Below are 14968 nucleotides of genomic sequence, written 5' to 3' on the forward strand. Positions count from 1 at the left end.
TCTTCATTAAAAGGCCAGTGAATTGCCCTCCACAAACGCAGAGAAAGAGGTTTGTGAATGCGCCGACTAAGCCTTCAATGCTCCGTGAATGCAGCATGGGCCTCACGAATACAGAAGCCAATCCATTAGGCCTTCGCGAACGCGGCCTCTTGTCAGGGAATGCGAAAACCAAAAACCATGGCTTCCGCGAACATGGCTTGGGTGGCGCGAACGTAAAGACCAAATTTGGCCTGCATCAGTTGATGCACATCAGCTAGTTTTGGCAACTTTCACAACCCCAGTGGGGTGCTCGAAATTCATGCAGAATCCCGTGCATGCAAACGGACTATGCTATCCCACCAACTTCGATGTTCCAAACTTAATGGCACAGTTGAAATTTCCATCCAGGATAGTCTCGACAAAATATGGGTTCCGCACTCAAGCATAATTTTTGCCAATTCCAAAAAGAGGCTTGAATTGAGACCGAAAGCCTCCAGACACGAATGAAAGGTCGTTCTTGACCAAACATTATATTCTGAAGCTAATCCAGCTGACGTAATTTCAATCGAAACATGTTTTCCAAGAATGTTGACCAAATTCAACCTTAGGTCAAATTTCGAAGGCTAAAGTGCTAAATGTCCTTAAACTAGAAACAATTTCCTCGATACTCATGTCAACCATTCTACTAGACTAATTTGGTCATTCTGAAGTTGATAGAACCATCAAAATTCTAATCTGAGGTCATTTTCCTAGAGTTTTGACCAAACTCAGCCATTCAAACTCCAAGAGCTCCAAAATAAATAATCGAGCATAAAACTCAAACGAACGATTAGGCGACCTAACTTTTAGTGCCAGAAAGTCATATATGACTTGGAGTCGCTACATGAAAGCTCCAAATACTGAAAAGATCAGAAAAAGATGAAAATGACCGGGAGGGTCATTACAACATCCACTACTAAAAGGACTTTCGTATTTGAAAGTCAAAGGGTTGAAAAGAACCCAAGGGTATGAAAAGATGAGAACACTAGGCCTGCAATCTCCGTCAGACCTACAGGTACCTTCTTGGGTCGGCAAATGCCAACCCAGAACTCAAGCTAAGAGAAAACTCCCAAGTCGAACTCTTTTCTTTATACTCCAAAATTAAGACTCTTTAGTCATCATGAGTATCCTACCCATACTAAACCACAGTAACAATTCTCAGCACCATCTGAACACGGTCCAACTAACCACTAAGGACATGCAAGCACGACTTGAACATCAAAGAGAGGCAAGAACTTAAAATAAGCAATTTAGCCTAGGGCACAACCCCAAAATTCCAACCTAATGACTCCCAAAACCAATAAGTTTAGTCTTAAGTCTATTTTTAAGAATTGAAAAGGCTACTCCAAGGGGCAACCAAACCCACGGGTAGAAATATCGCATTGAGACCAACTCCAATGTCTCTCTACTGTCAATGGAACTTCTAGAAAACTAAACCAATATGACAATCTAACCCCAAAAGCAATCAAACTAAGGCTATGAGTCCATATACCTTTCAAGAGTGCAAATTTGAGTAACCCACCAATCCAGGGGCAAAATCGACCCAATAAGCAATTTATTAGCATATTAAACCTATCAAAAGTGACCTAATGAAACTGAACCATCACAGCAAATACCACAAGTCAACCCGCTAGTGCAAGTCTAAGTTAACCACTCAAACACAAAAAAAGCTAAGCCTGCAGGTAGCGAGTAAGTAGCTCAACCCACCAAAAGTGACTCAAATGAAGCTGGACCGTGGAAAGGTACACATCAAGGAACACTACCAGCTAACCACAATGACACACGTGAACCTCACACCCTTAATAAGAAACCAAGAGATGATCCCACAAATTACTTTGACTTCATTCTAAGGTTGAGCTTTCTGAGAGAAATTTCATTCGCCCATGGAAGACAAAGACTAAATTATTCAAAGCACACCACAACAGAAAACCCAATCAACAATCTGACTTTTCAACCATCAATACACCCATTGTAATTTATCGGTTCAACCAAGGCACAACACAGAATCACTGAGATTGAATATAGTCCTGGTTGTAAGGTAAAACAAGCCTATGACTAAAATTTCTGAGATGTAAGGACTAACCACCTAAAACTCCATAGGTCACAAGGACACACCAAGGCAATTTTGATAAACCACGGCTCATCAATATGAACGCTCACATTCCAAAATCATCCTTTTTTAGATAACCGCTAATTGATCGCATATGTATTACTCTCTCTCTCTCTTCCATGAATCCTAGTAAACCCTAACATCGCCATAACTAGAATAAACAAAGGCAATTCTAATTCTAGCCTTCCCAACTCAAATATAGCCATCTGACACTGCATCACATAACCAGCTGAACTGATAACTTAACCATCACACTTACTATGAAGAGGCAACCCAGCCAATCCAAAAGGTAAACCTTAACTTTAGCACCTTAGGAACTAAGAACATGAAATTGAAACAAGAAAGAATCAATGAACAAAATCCACAGTAGACCATAAGAGACATAAATACTGACACACCGTTCTCTCGACAGCAACCTCACACCAGCTAATCACAATAAGAAGGGCAAGATAGGAAGGACCAATGCAAGAAAACTCTAGGATGGCTAAACAGAAATCCTCCAGAGCAATCAACTAAGGCCCAACATCCACAAGGTATAACTCTACCACTACTGCCACATAATAGTAACACTAATATGATCCTCTACTAAATAAAATTACCTAGAGGAGCTAAACATAAACACATAGTTTCAAGTAAAGCTGTCATAGAAAATAATAGGCAAGTAATCACGCTAAATAAGTAGGCTCACATAAGTCGAAGTAAAATAATTACCAGAATCACAAGTTGAATCTAACAAGTCAATTAATCATCGATGGGTACGAAGACCCCAGCACCCAAGCACTATAAGTAGGAAAGGTCCTAGAAATAATTTCATACAAATACGATCAATATATACCTGGAATCTCATCCTCTATATGACCCGCCCTGCAGAACTATGGGATGGAATGCATCTGGCCTCAAAATGAACATTCATACAACTAACTTCAACACTCGAGGTACTACCTCTAACTGACTGTCCCTAAGCCCTATGAACCCAATCATGTCGAGCCAGTCACCTGCAATGTGTGACTGTAGGACACTCCCTAGCTATATACCTAAACTCACCGCACGTATAGCACTTTCAACCAAACACAGCCTACTGAGATGAACCAACCAAATTAGTATAAGCCTCAAAGCCTAAATACCCGAAGAGCAAACCTTGAGAAGCGTGTCATGATTTCTGCCTACTGTGAGTACCATTACTTGTCATAGGACCTCTTTGAACCTAAGGTACTCACTCTCGTCATAGGTCTAATAGGTCTAGAGTGAAGCTAACCCTCACTAGGATGATGCCTACCTCATAGCAGGGTGCTACCTCTACTGCGCTGACGGCGGGATCTCCTATCTCTACCTCTGTAAGTCTCCATACATGTATGCTACATAGACCTCATATAACTAACCATATGGGGAAAAGTAGACCCTACTGCTATCAAGTGTTGTGATGCTAGGCGGAGTAGTAAAATTATTCTATCATTAAACCCCTGAATCAACTCTCGCTTGGTAGGAAACATGGGGGAAGTTTGTCCGGCCTACTCCAAAAACTCAATCATATGCTCATAAACCAGCGAAGAACCTTTTTGAGGACTAATAGATCCAACTCTAGGATGAGCACCTCTCGGCGCACCTAAAACTACTCCTGCCTGGGATGTATTCTTAACAAGACATGAAATCTCCAACATTGGATATAAAAGAGCCGAGGTGGTCATAGATACTGTCAAAGCCTAGGTAGTATGTGTTGATGCTCTACCCATGCACATTAAAAAGCTCGTATTATCCATCTAAGAAGGAATGAATTCCAATAAAATATTTAGAGATTGATCAAAGAAATTTCACACGATCAGGAATCAAAAATAGAGTTTTCCTAAAATGCATTATAGCCTCCCGAAGATAGGATATGGTCGTCTCCGCACCGATTCTAGGAATCTACTAAGCACTTGCTCTTATACTAACAATACTGTAGAACCTAAGCTCTGATACCACTAGGTCACTGCCCAATTTCTCAGATCATGATGGCACCTACTATCACCCCACTAGTAGGTAAGCCTAAACCCACAGTCCAAAACCATAGGTAACAGATCATCACAAGCAGAAAGGAGAGAAATGAATTATTAGCAGTAGTAAAAAAGTTGAAAAATTATATTACTTCTTACTACCAAAACGCTTGCTTTCTATCTTATTTTTATCCCAAAATTCTAAGGGGTTTTCAGAAAAACATTGTTCTAATTTTTGTTTGAGTCTGACGATACAATTTTCATATTAACAAATACTGATTATTATTATTCTTCAGAAGAAAATACTCAAAATGAATAAGGAAATAGAAAATAATGATAATCATAAAAATAATAACAATACAACAAGATAACCCCCAAGACCTGACATCAGTCGGTAGTCGAGCAACTAAACTAAATAGGGAAGTACAAGGTTTATACATATACAATATTAGCAATAATAATACAAACTATCTTTAAATACCAAATAAATACTAGTCCAAGCCAAAATAGAAGGAGATAGGCAACTCTGAACGCCAAGAGCTCATCCAAGTCTCCAAAATCCAAGAGCTACTCCGCACGATATCCAAATCGGTAGTGAAAACTCGTACTATAATCTGTAGGGTGCAGAAGTTTAGTATGAGCACCAACAAGAGGCACTACATAGGAATCGGTCGACTGATCTCCAAAGATAAAGCAAGTATAAAGAACATGTAAGCAAGGAGTATATATCATAAGTAACAAAAAAGAACATTACAGAAGCCTGCAACAAGAAGCATCAGATATAAGAAAGAGAGTAAAATAGGAAACAAACGAGGAAACCAAGGTCGTCCTAGTGGAGCTAACCCAAGAAATAAACATGATAACATACAACGAAAGGGGAAACAACTAAGTGACAGCCTAGTAACTAAAGTAAACACAGATATCACATAAAGGCCCAAAGGACCGTATCAACTAAATCCCTGCGTAAAAAGTTAGATTAATAAGAACAAGGGCAGTAACTACCTTCAAACAAGAGACCACCCTTTATACTGCCACAAGTTCACAAATAGCAAGACAATACATCTCGAGCCCCTATATGCCTAAGAAGTTCACTCACAAATAGGTAAATCCGCACGGCATCCTTTAATACCGATAGGTATAAACAACTATGCTAGTCATAGGCAATGCATATATCAATGAAAGCCATGCTATAAAACTAGTAATACCATATGTGCCAAGTGCTTCATATCAAGCTATATACACCTACTTCCAGTCCCGACCAGGAAGTAGGACCCATGCTTCTCTATAGGATCACCATGGGGGCTCAGAAATGCCACTACATACCTGTATGGTCCTAATCTAGGTTTTATATCAATATAGATATCAATGTGCATATCCAATCATCAAATTCTTCTCTATCACGGTGACTGCAGATAAAAAGTCAAATCAGTATAGAAATGGCCAAAAATCTCTACAATTGAGCTAGTATCATAAAATGAGCACTTCCTCAATGCCTCCAATCAATATAATTAAATGAGTGCATCCTTGATGCCTCCAGTCCACTAAAAATAGTAGTAATAAAGGTAGTACGACCCTCAATTCAAAAATCAGTATAAAATAGTTTAGGTTATAACCAGCTTTTTCAAATCAATGCTAAGAACTAATGCATGTACTGGGGTTGACTACATCTGTGAGAAAACAATGATCCAATGCATTGCATGCCATTACCAGCACCCAAACAACATGCACAATCACATACAATAATGACGCCACAAGCACCTTACCCTCTTGAGCATGAAAATTGGGCTAACAAATGCAACTGACCTACAATCAAGGCCTAAAGTTGTCCACTCCTCTAACTCAATCACAAGGGCCAAAATGAAAACTCAACCCTAACTGGGTAACAAGGAGGAGGAAATAAGGAAAGAGGTGCTCAGCTAGTCAAACATTACCTTCAGATCCAACTGGAAATACAACCCCGAGAATACAATCACAGCTAGCCTCACCATATGGCAACAAGAAAGCATTGGGAATTGTGGATCTAAATCCAGAAATGACAACTGACAGTAATTTACAAGCCTAACTAGGTGAAAATCAATACACCAATGCTCCAACATAAGTGCACTATAATAATGAAGATCACTAAGTCTCATAAACTCCAACAAAAAATGACTTCAAAAACTAAGGATCAAACCACATCTCAAGTCTAAGGCACAAATCCGTCAACCATCTTAAACATCAATCAAGTCACCTAAAATAGGCTAATCAAGGTCAAACTAAGGCATAATCAATAATCTTAGCTAGTTGCCTGAAAGTCTCACAAGGCAACCTAGCCTAAGGCTCACACCAGGACAAGGAACTAAGAATCTAGGAATCAAGCCTAACCCACCGTATACAATCTAAACAACAAGTAATTTATACTAAACAATATCTCATGAAGCTCTATCAAAAAAAAGGAGACTGTGGCCTACTTCGAAGCCGAACATGCACGCTTCACAGTAGCTTTTCGCTCCAAAAATACTTTGAATGCCTCCATTCTATCAAAATATTGATTACCTCATCAATACGACTGTTTTGACACTAAAATTGCATATTTTGAAAATGGACCAAAAATTGGGTCTAAAATAGGATTGTGGGACCCGCAATGGAAATCCCAAAAATGACTTTGTGAAAATGTTCTAAACACATTATTGAGCTTGTACCCTAAAATGGGGCACAAATCAATGCTCAAAACGACCTAAATTAGCCCAACATTTAAAAATACCATTAAAGCTTAAACCAAGATAAGAAATCCCCTTTGGGGCAGAATTTACCTGAAATTGTGACCTTGCATGCTTCCCCAAACATACCAACACGTATCCATGATCAACATTAACCCATCAAAATTGGAATCGCATAATTTGGAGCTCCCTAGCTCCCAAATCAAAGAATGAATATGGGGGTCGAGGTTGGTTCGCGTCACTGGTCTTAATTAAAATACTAGTGAATTACCCTCCGCGAATGTGGAGAAAGAGGTCTACCTTCAATGCTCTGCAAACATCGCATGGGCCTCGCAAATACGAAGGACAATCCATTAAGTCTTTACGAACGTGGCTCCTTACCCACGAGCGTGGAGACTAGGAACCATGACTTCTATGAATGCGGCCTGGGTGGCGTAAACACGAAGACCAAATTTGGTCTGCACCAGTTGATGCACATCAGCTAGTTTTGGAAACTTTCACAACTCTGGTACGGTGCTCGAAATTCATTCAATATCCAGTGCATGCAAATGGACTATGCTACCCCACCAAATTTGATGTTTTGGACTTAATGGCACAGTCAAAATTTCTATTCAAGGTTGTCTCAAAAATTGTGGGTCCCACACCCAAGCATATTTTTTGCCAATTTCATAAAAAGGCTAGAAATGAGACCGGAAGCCTTGGGATATAAACAAAAGGTCTTTCTAGACCAAACTCAATATTTTAGAACTAATCACACTCATGGAATTTCAATTCAAGCATGTTTTCCAATAATGTTAACCAAAGTCATTTTGTGGGGTTTGGGTGTCTAGAATGTTAAATTCCTAGAATTCATGTCCTAGGCACTAGTTTGGGAAATTGTTGGACCATTCAAGATTGACTCCTATTATTGTTAATCATCCATGCCTTTTGATATATGTTGTACCTGTGGTTATTTTTCTGGAATCATGTTTGGCCTTAGACTTTCACAATTTTGGTGTTGTTGGGCCTCAAAACTTCTCCGACGTCATTTCGGATAGTTAGCTCCTTGTAGAATAATATAGAAAATTTGAGTTTGATAGTCTAAGCTTTATCTAGGCAGCAACATAGCTTGTGACCTTACCTCCATAATGCCCTATTCTTCTATCGGTCCTATATCGCTTGGCACTTGATTCTGGAAGTCATCTCGAAGATTCTAGTTATATATGGTTTGGGCTTGGATGATGTATTGATGACACTCAATTTGGGAGTACTCCCTGTGATGCTCAGTTGGTCATTGATTCGAAATTAGTTCTCTCCCTTAGCTACAGTTACCTAGTTCGAGCATGTGGTCTAGCATACTTTATTCAGCTCCCTAGCTACAATTAACCGATTGAAGTTCGTGGTCTAGCTTACCCATGTTTGACCCCTTAGCTACAGTTACCTGGTTGAAGTCCATTCTCTAGTTTACTCGTGTTCTACCCCTTGGCTATAATTACCCAATTCAAGTTTGTGGTCTAGCCTATTCGCTTCTACTCATTCGCTATAATTACCCGATTGAAGTCTATGGTCTAGCTTACATATGGTTCAATTTCCTAATTCTCTGATGAATATTTAGTTCAAGACTTCATCTACTCTAGGATTTGGGTTAAAGTTTTAGGATTTTGGGATGGTTCGGTTCAAGTCTGGGAAATCGGTGGTATTATTGGAACTCTATTGGCTCCGTTCATTTAACTTCCACTATCCTTTCTCCTATCAGGCTTATGGGAGTGTGTTCAGGTTGTTTCCTTGTACTTGTACACGAGTGTACCCATCGGGTTTATGGGAAACTGATAGACTTAGCTAGATTTTTTCTTTTTGTTTGATTGAGTACGCTCATGTACATACCTACATTTACTTCTTGCCCTATCTTTGCTTGAGTACACTCTTGTACAAACCTACATTTACTTCTTTATGCTTGTGTACTCTCACATTTTAGTTTACTTTTGCTTTTCTTGCTTAGTTAGCTTATGATGCTTATTGGATACCTGTTATTTTGGTATTCATACTATACTCTGCATCTATTATCTGATGCAGGTCTGAGTACTAGCTATCGGGGTTGACTTAAGACAGCTACGGTCGTGATCGAAGGCAAGAGTGAGCATATTGTGTTCTGGATTTACCCGTCTACCTCTGTACATATATTTTGCTTGTCTTTTTTCTTTTTGAGACATCTCTATTTTCGTGGTACACTTTTAGGACTTGTATTCCTTTTGGTAGTAGATCTGTACATGTGACTTCTAGATTCTGAAGGATCTTTTATTTGTATATATATTTAGCTTTACTTTTGCCTGTTCATGTATGTTCCTATTACTTCATTATTGTTGTTAGATTGAATTATTGGTCTTCTACCCTGACATTTCATTACTCACAGTTCTGGGATATGGGTCGGCTTGCCTACTAGTGGGTCATAGTAATCGTCATCATGACCTGAGAAATTGGGTCCTGGCAAGTTGGTACCAGAGCCCCAGGTTTACTAGTCTCACTTGTACAGAGCTAACGTCTAGTAGATTCCTGCAGATCAGTATGAAGACGTTAGTGACTTATCTTTGTGAGGGTACAGGTTGACTTTAAGAATGTATCTCTTTGTTATCGATGTCATGCAGTGTGTATCTTATTGGTTTCCAAAAATCTCACTTGTTCCATTCTTTTATAGGATAGCTCGCACGCGCACTAGAGAGCAGACTAGGTTACAACACCATCCTGCGCAGAGAGCAGAATCTGGATCTAGAGGTAGAGCCACCAGTAGCTCTGGCACCTCTGTAGTCGGTAGGCCCAATACCAGCCTAGCAACCGCCCAAGCCAATTGCAGCTCTGGACATATAGGAGATGTTCGCTCAGATTTTGGCTTCCATTAGGGGTATGCAGTAGGCCCCAGCTCTAGTTTTCCAGTGTAGTAGGATTAGCCTGCACCAGCAGCACCAATTGTTCAGCAGCCACCGGCACCTACCGCTCAGTCGGATGACTTAGAGAGAAACATGCCTCTTTGGGAGCAGAAGATGCTCGGGGTGTATCTTAAACTATCACTGTCAAGGTTTTATGGGTTGTAGGTGAGGATTCCCATGAGTTTCTACTTACTTATTGCGAGCAGCTGCAGACCTTAGGTCTAGTGGAGTCAAGAAGAGATGACTTCACTACTTATCAGTTAGATGGTCCCTCTTGGCAGTGGTGGCATTTATATTTGGAGACAAGGCAAGCTGGGTCTCCACTGGTAACGTGGGCTGAGTTTTTAGAGGCCTTCTTGGCTCAATTTATTCTTAGGAGCATTAGCGATCAGCTTCGAGATCAATTTTCCTAATTGGAGCAGCGCTTCATGACTGTATCAGAGTATGAGGCTTGATTCTATAAGCTCTCCAGACATGCCACCATGATCTTACCTATAGAGGAGGAGAGAGTTTGGTGCTTCGTCAGAGGATTGAGACTCCAGCTGCAGATTAAGACTAAGTCCTTAGTCTCAACGGGTCACTTATTTTTGGAGGTGGTAGACCATGTTTGCATGCTTAAGCAGCTCCATCATAATGCCCAAGAGGGCAGCGACAAGAGAGCTAGACAGGATAATGGTCAAGGTGAGCGCTGCTTTAGACCCCGAGAATCCTACGATAGATCTCGCCAGAGATTTCACTCAAGTCAGTCCATTCACCCCTTCTAGGCCTCTCTTCAGACTTTAGAGCATGATAAGAACCATCAGGGTTGCTCTAGTGCCAGTCTAAGTCAAGGCCGAGGTGGTTAACAGATGGGTTCTTCCGTCTTAGGTGGACGACCTCCAGTTTTCCGCCAATAGTCCCTGGGGTGCTGTGAGTGTGGTGAGCTAGATCATTGGTCTTGCGAGTGCCCTCACTGCAGGCTAACCTTACCAGCTCCATATACAGCAAGACCTGCGCCAGCACCAGCACATCTAGTTAGAGGCGGAGATTAGTGCTAGGATCGAAAGGGTGGCCATCAGGGTTTATTAGAGGGTCCCCGGGGAGGTAGGTCAGGAGGCAGAGTCGATATGCGAGGCAGAGGTACAGTTTTATTATATCATCAGCCTGCATCTGCTTTATTTGATCCAGGCTCCATATATTCTTATATATCTATATATTGTGCCTCTCGACTGAGTATGAGACCAGAGGCCTTAGTTGGGCCATTTTGTATTTCGACCCTGGTAGGTGATGCTTTAATAGTAGATCAGGTCTTTAGATCCTGGTGCTATTCAAGGGCATGACACTAAGGTTGACCTCATTTTGCTTGATATAGTGGATTTTGATTTGATTCTGGGTATGGACTTGTTATCCCCTCACTGAGTGGTCTTGGATTACTATGCCAAGACCGTTACCTTAGTCATACCTGGTATTCTATTGGTGGTGTGGCAGGGCTCCTATAGTCGCACATCAGTTAGAGTGATTTCTTTTGTTTGGGCTCAAAGGCTAGTGGCTAGCGAGTGTTTGGCATACTTGTCTTATTTTAGAGATGTGAGTATTGAAGGTCGTACAGTTGATTCAGTACCTACAGTTCGAGAGTTTGCGGATGTGTTTTCTGCCGATCTGTTTGGCCTTCCTCCTAATTGCAATATTGACTTTGTAATTGATGTAGAGCTGGATACCTATCCTATTTCCATCCTACCATACTGTATAGCCCCCGCAAAACTCAAGAAGCTCTGTTTTTAGCTTTAGGATCTCTTGGATATGAGATTCATTTGGCCTAGTATATCGCCTTGGGGTGCCCCAATCCTGTTCGTTAAGAAGAAGGACGGTACTATGCCGATGTGTATTGATTACAGGTAGCTAAACAAGGTGATGGTGAAGAATAGTTACCCCATGCCTAGGATCGATGACCTATTCAACCAAATTCAGGGTTTTGTGGTATTTTCTAAGATTGATTTGAGATCCATCTACCACCAGTTGAGGATTAGGGCAGCGGACGTCCCTAAGATCGCATTTAGGACTCATTACATCCACGATGAGTTCCTAGTGATGTCTTTTCAGTTGACTAATGCCCCTATTGTGTTTATGGACTTGATGACTCAGGTGTTTAGGCCGTACTTGGACTTATTTGTCATAGTCTTCATCGATGACATTATGGTATACTTGCAAAGCCAAGACGAGCATGAGTAGTATTTAAGAGTAGTGCTCCAGACTTTGAGAAATCAACAGCTTTATGCTAAGTTCTCAAAGTGCAAATTTTGGCTTAAGTCTGTAGCATTCTTGGGGCACGTGGTGTCTAAGGATGGCATTATGGTAGATCTAGCAAAGATTTAGGCTATTCATGATTGGACCAGGCCCACATTTGTGACCGAGATTCGTAGATTCGTTGTATTAGTAGGGTACCACAGGCTCTCTTTTATGGGGGTTTTTACTATAGAGGTACCTTTGACTCGGTTGAGTAGCCAGGATGTTTCGTTTGTATAGTTAGAAGATTGTGAGAGGCGTTTTCTGAGGCTCAATGAGATGCCTACACTTCTCTTATATTGACTCTTCAAGTTGAGGTCAAGGGATTCACCATTTATTATGATGCAACCGATGTCTATTAGATTGTGTACTGATGTAGCAGGGTCGAGTTATTCCTTATGCATCGAGGCAGCTTAAGTTGCACGAGCGCAACTACCCCACTCATGACTTAGAATTGGCGGCGCTAGTTTTTGCGCTTAAGATTTGGAGGAAATACCTATAGGAGTTTGATGCGAGATTTACACCGATCACAGGAGCCTTCAATATATTATGAGCCAAAAGGATCTTAATATGAGGCAGCGCTGCTGGATTAAGCTCCTGAAGGACTATAACCTCTCTATTCTTGACCATCCGGGCAAGGAAAATATAGTAGCGGATGCCTTGAGTAAGAAGGAGGTGAGTATGGGTAGTCTAGCCTTCCTTTCTGCTGTGGAGTAACCATTATCTTTGGACATCCAGTCCTTAGCTAACCGGATAATTCGACGTGATAACTCTGATTATTGGTGTGTGTTAGCTTTTGTGGGAGATCATTTATCTCTGTTAGATCGGATGAGAAGCCGTCAGTTTGAGGATGAAGAGTTAGTTTCAATTTGAGATCAGGTTTTGGGAGGTGATGCCGGCCCGGCTACCTTAGATTCAGATTGGGTTTTGAGGTTTAGAGGTCATCTTTATGTTCCAAAAGTTGGGGGTTTAATTTAGTTTCTCCTTAGCGAGTCCCATGACTCTAGATATTCTATCCATCCAGGCACCGCTAAGATGTATTATGACTTGAGGCAGCAGTACTGGTGGAGTGGCACAAGGAGAGATATTACAGATTATGTGTCAAGTTATTTGAGTTATCAGTAGTCTAAGGATGAGCATTTGAGGCCTGGTGGTGAGCTTTAGAGATTATCCATTCTCGAGTAGAAATGGGAGCGGATCACCATAGACTTCATTGTGGGGTTGCCTCGTACTTCTCATGGTCTTGATAGTATTTAGTTCATCGTGGATCGATTGACCAATTCAGCACACTTCCTTCCCAGTCATACTTCCTACAGTGCTGAGAGGTTAGCCTGTATCTATATTCGGGCGGTGGTTCACCTTCATGGTGTGCTTGTTTCTATCATCTAAGACCGGGGCTCACAGTTCACATCCATCTTTTAGAGGTCTTTTCAGGAGAAGTTGGGTAGCCGTGTTGACCTCAGTACATCTTTCCACCCGTAGACTGATGGCCAGTCAAAGCGCACTATACAAGTTCTCAAAGAAATGTTGCAGGCTTGTGTAATGGATTTTAGGGGTTAGTGGGATCAGCCTTTGCCATTGGCGGAGTTTTCACACAATAACAGCTACCACTCTAGTATTCAGATGGCCCCGTTTGAGGCCTTATATGATAGGTTTTGTCACTCTCCAGTTGGTTGGTTTGAATCTACAGAGCCTAGACTGCGCAGTACAGACTTGATGTAGGAGGCCTTAGATCATGTGAGGGCGAGTTAAGATAGGCTCAAGACAGCTTCGAGTAGACACCAAAGTTATGCGGATCATAGGCGTTGGCCGTTGAGATTTGTCGTTGGTGATGGAGTATTCCTCCGTGTATCGCCTATGAAGGGCATAATGAGATTTGGGAGGCAGGGCAAGCTTAGCCCCAAGTATATTAGCCCTTTCGATATATTGAGGACAGTTGGTGAGGTTTCTTATGAGTTAGATTTGCCTCTAGCCTTTTCAGCTATTAACCTGGTCTTTCATGTTTTGATGCTACGCCGGTATATTCCAGATAATTCCCATGTCCTGCATTATGACGCGGTTGACTTGGAAGATCGTGTGAGTTATATTGAGGAGCCAGTTGCTAATTTGGCCAGAGATGTCAGGCAGTTGCATTACAAAGCCATTCCTATGGTTAAGGCATCGTCTAGTTGAGGAGGCTACCTGGGAGACCGAGCATGAGATGCAGGCCCAGTTCCCCGGCTTATTTGAGCCTTCAGGTACTTCTTGACTCTTTTTTTCGTGGACAAAAGCTCTTTTCGTAGTTAATATTTTAATGACCCTCCAGGTCATTTTTGAATTAAAGCATTTATTCCATCATTTATAGCATTCCGGTAGTGATCTCAAGTCATTTATTACTTGCTGGCACTGACTGTTCGGTCTCCTAGTCGTTCATTTGGATTTTAGGCTCATTTCCCTATTTTGAAGCTCTCATAACTTGAAAAATTGACTTCGGTCATAACTTTAAGAAAAAGACCTCAGAATGGAATTTTGATGGTTCCATCAGTTCCGAAATGGCCAAATTAGGCTAGAAACATGATTAGCATGAGTACCGAGGCAATCGGTATGAGTTTGAGGTCAATTAGCGCTTTTGCCTTTGAAATTTGGCTTATGGTTGACTTTGGTCAACATACTTAAAAAACACGTGCTCGAATGAAAATTCTGACAGCGCGGTTAGCTCTGAAATGTCGAGTTTGGTCTAGAATGAGCCTTCATTCACTTTCTGAGGCTTCCAATCTAATTCTGAGGTCTATTGTGGAAATAGGCTCAAAATGTACTTGGGTGTATGACCCACTTTTTGTTTAAATAACCTCGGATGGGAATTTCGAATGCGCCATGGAGTCCTAAATATCAAATTTGGTGGGGTAGCATATCTCATTTGCACATATGGGGTTCCGAATGAATTCCGAGCACCTCATCGGAGAAATTGCCATGCTAAGCTCATTCTTGCACCATCTGGGTCTGGTGCCATCGCTAAAGTGACTCCTGGAC

This window comes from Solanum dulcamara, chromosome 9, assembly GCF_947179165.1.
Source record: "Solanum dulcamara chromosome 9, daSolDulc1.2, whole genome shotgun sequence".
In the NCBI taxonomy this organism is placed as follows: Eukaryota; Viridiplantae; Streptophyta; class Magnoliopsida; order Solanales; family Solanaceae; genus Solanum; species Solanum dulcamara.